Consider the following 8,793-nt stretch of genomic DNA (forward strand, 5'->3'; position numbering starts at 1 on the left):
TTTGGATATCTCAGCAGCGTAGCTCTTCCAATCAATGTTTCGTGTGAGGTCATAGGGAACATTGATTGGTGTCGATGGTCTTGAACCAGTGGTGATTGCAATTACAATTGGTAAGTGGTCACTACCTTCCACTTGCAATCTAACCGTAGTGATGTCGAGCATAAAGATATGTCCAGTGCACTTGCTTGCGCAGGTGGTCTAGGAATTCGTGTCATTTCCCCTGTGTTCAGAATTGTCATATTGAAGTTTTCACAAAGGTCTTGAATTGTCGAAGATCGATTATCGTCGTATAGACAGCCCCACCCCGTACCGTGAGAGTTAAAGTCTCCAAGAAGCAGGCGGGGCGAGCGAAGGTGTTCAATCACGTTGGAGAATCTTCGATATCCCATCATGGCCCTAGGAGGAATGTAAATAGAAGCAATGCAAAGATCTTTGCCTTTGATTGTTGTTTGACAAGCGACAACTTCAATGCCTGGCGTCGAAGGGAGGTTGATTCGATTGAAGGAGTAGCACTTTTTGATCCCTAAAAGTACCCCCCCATGTGAGTCTTCTCGATCCAAGCGGATAATGTTAAAATCGTGGAAGTTGAGGTTTATATTAGAAGTTAGCCATGTTTCACATAGGGAAAATGCATCACAATGATTGTAATTTAGCAAGTGTTTTAATGAATCAATTTTGGGGATAATACTTCTGCAGTTCCACTGTAAAACAGTGATCAGATCCCTGATTCCGTCTAACAAGTTAGCCATCGAAGGATACGATCGCTGTAAGGAGGGGCCATTGTTCAGTCAACTGTTTTAAAAATGTTCTTACTGTTGGTAGAATAGCAACCAGCAAGCTTTTCATAGGATCGGTAATGTTGAAAGCTGTGAATATCCAGTCCACAATGTCAGAGAATTTAAGGAATCCCGTTTTAGGTTGAGTTTCTGACTGTAAAATTGGAGCACTTGGGATTTTTGGTGCCCCGGGGAGTGCTGGAAACTCCTGGTTGTATCTCAATTTCCCAAAACCAGGAGGTATTATCTTCGGATTTGTACCAGCACTTCCAGTTGATGAATTATTTTTATTTTGTACCCTTGTTTGGGACAACCTAGGACCCTTACGAGGAAGTTCAGGTGAGTTTTGATTAGGTCTTTTCCTAGAGTTTCCAAGCGGAGCCAAAGAATGCCCCTCGCAAGGGTCGTTAGAGGCGTTATCGTCAGTTGGCAAGAGAGCGAATGGGTTTTCGGAGATAAGTGGAACAGCTCTTTTAAGCATTTCTGCGTAAGAGCGTCTGGAGCGATCTTTGGTGGATCGCTTCAGTTTATCCGCGCGAAGTTTGTACGTTGGGCATGTCAAAAGTGCATGCGGATTCTCCCCACAGTAAACACACTTCTCAGCGGGCCTACTGCAAGTATCATCCGCATGGCGTTCCCCACATTTACCGCACCGTTGCTTGTTGCTACAGTAGGTGGCCGTGTGACCTAGCTGCTTGCAATTGGAACAATTCATGACCCGCGGTACAAACAGGCGTACAGGTAGACGAGCTCCTCCCACTTCAACGTAGCTCGGAAGTGCAGATCCGGCGAAGGTTACGCGAAACGAGTCTGATGGATAGTAATTACCATCTTCGATGGACTTTGAGTGCAATTGCTTGCACTCCAAAATCTTAACTGATTGAAGGTTAGGGTCCTTAAAGCGGCCAGCCCCATCATTCATCAGATCATCGACAGTTAGACCCGCATCACTTACACTGAACAAAAATTGTTGCGATATAGCATATGATTTGTCATTTGAACGACATAAAAACTCAATGTTGACGATTTCGAATGGCAATCATCCAAAAAATGGTGGATTCAAGATCGAATGACTTCATGTCTGTATTGGAATGAACAGTCTGTGATATTCGAAGGATAGACATAACGCCATATGAATTATTTGCACCCAAAAAAGTAAACGATGGTGCTTATTATTATCATCTCAACTAACAGTAGTTGATCATTCGTGTTTCATCTGTTTCCAGTGTTTGGGCTGGCTCGAATGACAGTCATTTGAAGCGCTTCATGCGTTTGCGAGATAAGTTTTTTCATTATTTCTGTGCAGTCGCAAAAAGTCAGTTCGCGACATCAAAACGTGAAAAAACTGCTGCTTGTCATCTTCAAGACTAACGTACCCTAGAAAAATTGCTTTGGAGCTGATTTCCTGGTATTGGGAGAGAAACTAGCGTCCGGATCAAAGGATTTATTTGCATATTTTGGAGCAATGCCACTGACATGGTGTCTTTCAACATACAGGGAATAGCCGTTATTTAGTGCAAATAACTTGTCAAAGCCATAGTATGCAAGGCAAAGAGGGAGTACTGGAAAGGGAGTGAAATATACAATAGGTAAAATGTTTCGTAAGTTTGTGCACAGCTAGTTTCACGATCATATTTTTTAGGATGGATGCCAAATAGCTGTCAATTGATGACTATGTTGATCGGAACTATTATTCTGGTTAAATGGTGGCACTAACGATTCAATATCGTACGGGAATCACAGCCCTAGGAACCACGAGTCCCGAGAGATTGTAGTTACAGGTATTCCTATCCCAAGGTTTGGAAAATTTCCACGCGACCGGCACTAGGTGATGGCCAAATCTACTGGTTTCACATAGCCGTCTTAGTCCCTGAATCAGATTCGAGAGCTAGACGGATCGCATGATATGCAACATGAGGAGCCAATGTTCGATCTGCTTTGGTTCTATCCCGATGACCATGGCGGCTGAACTACATTGCCCCACAATGCTGATTACCTTTGGAAATGTACAATCAATTAAACAATCTGACGCAGGTATTTCAGTTTTATTATGGAAGGGTTCAATTTATAGCATTAAGCACTATTTACACTTATCCGATCCATTTCAGTTCCGTGCACGGACACCAATATTCTTTCATACAAATCAAAATCGAGCATTCACACTTGTCCGGCACGGCACCGTCCCGGATAAGTGTGCTCACATTTGAAGCGTGTAAAATAATATTGGCATTCGTGCACGGTACTGAACCGTTGCCAAAGCGGATCGGAAAGGTGTTACTTTGACCAAATACAAATTTGTATTTGCTTTGACTTTATCGTTATGTTGTTACAATATTCCCTGCACAAAAGTACACTAAAAAAATCGAAACGTTAATTCTATTTGTTTCAAACCGCTTAAAATTCATATGAAGAAGAAATGCTATTGTTATCGAGCGCACACATACCTTCTATGTGTCAATTGTATAAACTATGTATGCACACACATAAGTTATATGTGCATATTGTTATAGAATGGGGTTTTATGTGCCTAATAATTATGAAATGTGAATGTAAGATTAATATTTATTGTAAATACACACATTAGGTTTATGTGCCAGTAAATAGTGTCGTAAACGTATGCTTCCGCAATAGTGCAAAAATCTATAAACCAATAGGCATAACGTTTACTTTTTTGAGTGTATTATGATTGTGGTTAATATACACGTGGCATTCATGACACACGCCTGTTTACGAATATTTTGACGCATGAGAATTTTTTCAAAAAGACATCTGCAATGATTTACTCTCTTTGTTTACTTTCTCTTTCGATTTTTACGGTGTCACTACAACGCTTTTCACTTATTTTACAGTACAGATCGAAAGACGGTGGTTTTAAGTAGCATATTATGACCAGACTTGAGGGATAAATGTTAAAGTGACCGAATTATTAACAGAAGAGAAAGTAAACAAAGAGAGTAACTCATTGCAGATATGACTTTTTGAAAAAACGCTCAAGAATTGCGTCCCACTATTCACCATCTTGCTGTAATAGTGATTTATTTCCTCTTTTCAGAAAACACCAGCACCGCACAAACGTAAGAGATTCTGTGATGGACCAACGTTGCCGCAAGAGAACACTGGTAGCAATAGGTTTGTTCCAGTACCAGGAGAAACTGGAAGTACTCCGGAGAAAGCAGGGAGAAAATCGTTCCTGTATTATCTTCTTTTCTTTTCCTTCTTTTGGTAGCAAATCGGAGTGAAAAGGAGCAAGAATGTTTTGTTCCGGAGTGACTTCCGTGTACTGGAACAAACCTAATCATTGTTAGCAGAAAGGAAACCACTCTTTTGCGCTCAAGCAAGAAACCAAGTCACCCAGCAATTTTTAAGTTTACTGTAAAACTTGAAGGCACTGAGCTAGATCAGCAACCTCCCGGTGCGATTGTTAAAAGTCGATCAACGATCCAGTAGAATTACGCACTAGACAAGAGAATATGTCCGGAATTACAAATTCTGACTCATCAGAAAAATATCTTTAAAAAAGCACTAGCTCGGAAAGGGTATCAATCGAAACTATGAAAAGTTTCGACTGACTCCAACGCAAATTCCGGAAACTTTTCTTCGTTGATTGCGCGAATATTATATTCTGGTACTGCTGGGTAAATTTCACATTGAAGAATAATTCCGTTGCTAGCTGCCATGATTCAGCATCGATAGATAGAACCTATAGTCGAGATCGAACCAAGAGAGCAAGGCAAACCGTTGTCACTAAACGCCCTAGCACTAAACTAAAACAAGTTATATTACAAATAAGACATAACTTTCTCCGCTGAAGGAAGGCAACAAATTTTTACCGTTAAATTTGAATACTGCGTAATTGTCTCTCTTCGTTTACTTTCGTAGTCACCGATGTTACGTAACATGTTTTAACTGAAGAATTTTTTTTTGAAGACTCACGTACCGGGGGAGTAGCGATAAAAAAAGTTGTGGTTCAGCCGGAAATGAACTGGATTTCTGGCTGGTTCCAGTTCGTATTCTGGCTCCAGTAACACAACCGATTCTAATTAGTCACTGAAGTCGGAATACGAACTGGAACCAGCCAGAATTCCGGTTCATTTCCGGCTGAGCTTAACTGGGTGCTAAAGCTGTACCCAGTAAAGTTCAGCCGGAAATGAATTGGAATTCTGGCTGATTCCTGTTCGTTCACGGGCTCCAGTGACACAACCGATTCTAACTAGAATCGGTTGTGTCACTGGAGCCGGAATACGAACTAGAACCAGCCAGAATTCCAGTTCATTTCCGGCTGAGCTTAACTGGGTAAGATTGTCATGATGACATTCACACAGAAAAAAATGTTGGTAAAAATAAGAGTTTTTCACTCTTAGCAAAAAAGAACCAACGCATACTCTTAGTTTGAAAATAAAACTTTTATTTTGAATACTATTCTTCATTAGCTAAAAAGGAAAACTTTTATTTAGATTATTATTCTTGATTAATTTAAAAGTTTTACTTTCAACCTGATAGTAGGCGTTAGTTGTTTTTTTGCTAAGAGCGGAACACTCTTACTTTTACAAATATTTTTTTTCTGTGTGTTGGTAACGAAACTATATTAAGCAAAGTGTCAAAAGTTTGAATTCAATGTGAGGTTTTTTTTATACAACGGTAGCATGTTACAAGCATTTGGATTGTGTTTTGATGTTTTTAGAATATATTATTTTGATCAATAGTTTTTAAGAAACCAATAACAATAAATTACGTTTGCAAAATGCAATAAACTGTTTCAATAATAATTATATACGTACAACCGATTCCTTGATTGGAACTGATCTTCTGCTTAAAACCAAATATATATCCTCTTGTTCTTTGAGCAACTTTCATTCAACTTTTCGATGACATTTATGCTAAGAAATAATGGAAGTATTTCGATTTTCAGATTTGGTATATACGCTGAATATGGGGATGTCTTATCAATTTCGACGTTTTAGTTCTTGTAAAGTTAATGTTAACATTTCAATCTTGATCGGTTGTTGCTTTGCAATGCGAAACTTTTGCTTCTATTTTCTGAATGTCTATCATTTGATACTTGCATACAGGGGTGGAAAGTAACTTGCAACAAAATCAAAAGGCTGTCATCCAAAACACAACTGACAAATGTTAAAGGGCCGGGTCATATTGAATATCATTCGGAATAACGCTTCAGTTTTGGTACAGTGTACCACACCGTCGATCTCCACATCACGAGAAGGGATGTAGACGCGACACTCCAGCGTAAAGAGGCTATTGCTAACGATATCATTGGCCTGTTTCAAGTCAGTAACGACTACGCGCAGTTTATCTGACTGAACCTTTTTAATCTCGGTTACGGCCGAGTAACGTTTTGTCAGCTCCCGTGCAACAGTTATGCTGTTTAACGGTTTATTTTTGGGCCGAAAGTATACCAGCCAAGGACCAGCGGATCCTTCCTGGTAAACCTTGACTCGGGGGGGGGCTGTGAGACATTGGGGGAAAGTGGGGGAAGTGGATCGACCATAACATTATCTGTCTCAGTATCAGATATATGTTCTTCTTCCCCATAATATTCGTCATCGGAGGGTGATCCTTCTGTTTGTTCCATTTTGTTGCGGGAGCCACACGCTCGACCGCACTATTTAATTTAAATCAAAATAAAAAATCAAAAACAATAATAAAAAAATCGATAAGAAAAGTAAAAAACGAAACACTTCACCAGTTGGTTCCTGACGAGCTGGTAGGTGAATTGATCCTTCGTTTGTTTTATCCGTCACCCGCGTGACCTTCACACAGTAGAGCTGATATAGCTCGTCTAAACAAAGCCGTCTTTCAGGCAAGAAAAATGTTTAGTAACCCACTTCACTGCACTACTCTAACTGATATCGCAGGTAACAATTATCACTCGCGGGACTGTTTATTAGTAATGCTTCACTGCAGCCTCTGCCACAGCAAGCACCTTCGTACCACCGAAAAAACTAAACCATACCGGAGAGAACAAAAGCACTTGTTTCCCGGTACAAAGTTGGGTTACGAATGAAAACAAAACAAAGACGTAGTCCTACGTCAAAAACAAACTTGTTAGTTGATGAAACATTGGGCAAACGCACCTACCTCTTTGAAATAATACAAACAGACAATTTCGGCATATGCTTAAGTTTCACTGTGCGTAATCATCGATCGGAAGCACGAGTTCAAGACGTTTTTCACTTTTCGTTTCATACCATTTTTGTAGAATTTGCAGAGTGCACCCCCATATCGAAAACATAGACGTAGTCCTACGTCAAAAACAAACTTGTTAGTTGATGAAACATTGGGCAAACGCACCTACCTCTTTGAAATAATACAAACAGACAATTTCGGCATATGCTTAAGTTTCACTGTGCGTAATCATCGATCGGAAGCACGAGTTCAAGACGTTTTTCTAGTTTGATTGTGTCTCAAAACGAATTCCTGTTAAATTCATACGCATAGAGTAATGGGTCATTCTCAACAAAGGTAACTTGAGGCGTATATTTTCATTGAACATGTTGTTGGTTCGGTGGCTGGACATGGTGCGAATTCTTTGGCTCAACGGCAGCAAACCGGAATGAAAAGGAGTAATTGTTTTGCCCTTGTTTACTCCGGAGGAACTAGGATCAAGAAGTGTGTACTGGGACAAACCTGGGAACAAATCTATTGCATCTCCGCACGCTTCCATGAGACCAGAGTATGTAAGGAGAGTGAAGACAACTGTCATGATTATCCGTCAGTGATATTCCAAACGAACAAACGACCTGTCAAAATACATGAATTTGACTCGTTTGGAATGACACTGACAAATAATAATTGTTCCAATTTTGACAGTGTCGTCACTCTCCTTATATGCACTCAGCATGAGACGACTGACCAGCCTTGTGAACCATAGTTCTCAACGAGATGTGAACATTTTTTGTTCATCTTTAGTCAAGAGGGTGACGTGACGTCATATTTTCGTAGCCAACATAAGAACTTTGCTTGTAACAAAATGAACGAAATTAATTTTAAATACGAACGAGGAGCACTTTAGTTTACATCAAATCATTTAAAGTGTTCATTGTTTTCTTTTGTTTACTGCTACTATTGTTTGTTGATGACATTTTAAGCGATTTTGACGTTGTCAAACTGACCCCTATCGATCGGTGGAAAAACGATGTTGCCTATTGTCAAACTCTGTCCCAGTTAAGCTCAGCCGGAAATGAACCGGAATTCTGGCTGGTTCCAGTTCGTATTCCGGCTCCAGTGACACAACCGATTCTAGTTAGAATCGGTTGTGTCACTGGAGCCCGTGGACGAACTGGAACCAGCCAGAATTCCAGTTCATTTCCGGCTGAACTTTACTGGGGTATGTAGAGATAGGGATGCCAGTTACCTGTCTTTAGTGATTGTCATAATTCCGGCATCCTATATTTTCGCTACACTGTCGAATTAAAATTTATGAATTAAAAGCATTTAGGTACATTTTTGTCAACTAAACACCTACTTGATATATAAAAAGTTTTCCAGTTCACGTAATGCTATCCTTTTCTAATTCGGTACGGTTGCAGGAAAATGGCGAGAACTGCGGTAAATAGTGAAACCAACGACACGACCAGCCACTTCATGCAAAATTGCGAAAAAAGTGTTCGAGTTATTTGCCGCCAGTTAACGGCACATTGAGCCACCCCTCGATACGGACAAAAAATAACTTCTCCTGCAACACTTCTTTGTTTATTAATTTTTAATTGTGGTTCTGAATTTTGGTTCAAAACCGACCGCTGCTTTGATTCCGTTCGTACACGACCCCTACGCAGTCAGAAACAGAGCCGAGGCTGCCGGATGCTTGTAGATCTACCAAATTTTGCTGGAACAGCAAGTCCGTATCGCTAACGGCATTCGTGAAAACGTTCAATTGTGTTTTGCGTGACAAAAATAACCGTATGATTCTTTTACTTGCTTGAAATCCGTGTGAAAATCAACCCACTGTCGCTGCTTTATTTACGTAGTCTGTAAGAGAATCTCGACGCATTGCAGCGCT

The 8,793-nt window shown here is 40.2% G+C and overlaps 1 long non-coding RNA gene across 2 annotated transcripts; it reads left to right on the top strand.

Moving 5' to 3' along the window:
- Positions 1-1,722: 1,722 nt before the first annotated feature.
- Positions 1,723-4,917, top strand: LOC131695088 (uncharacterized). 2 transcript variants are annotated; one of them, XR_009306604.1, is made up of 4 exons: positions 1,723-2,365; positions 2,419-2,810; positions 3,829-3,934; positions 4,003-4,917. It is a non-coding gene; the product is annotated as an uncharacterized LOC131695088 (long non-coding RNA). The 2 variants fall into 2 exon arrangements; XR_009306603.1 differs by having other exon boundaries at positions 1,726-2,365; positions 3,829-4,917.
- The last annotated feature ends 3,876 nt before the right edge of the window (positions 4,918-8,793 follow it).

Source organism: Topomyia yanbarensis, chromosome 1 (assembly GCF_030247195.1).
Source record: "Topomyia yanbarensis strain Yona2022 chromosome 1, ASM3024719v1, whole genome shotgun sequence".
Lineage (NCBI taxonomy): Eukaryota > Metazoa > Arthropoda > Insecta > Diptera > Culicidae > Topomyia > Topomyia yanbarensis.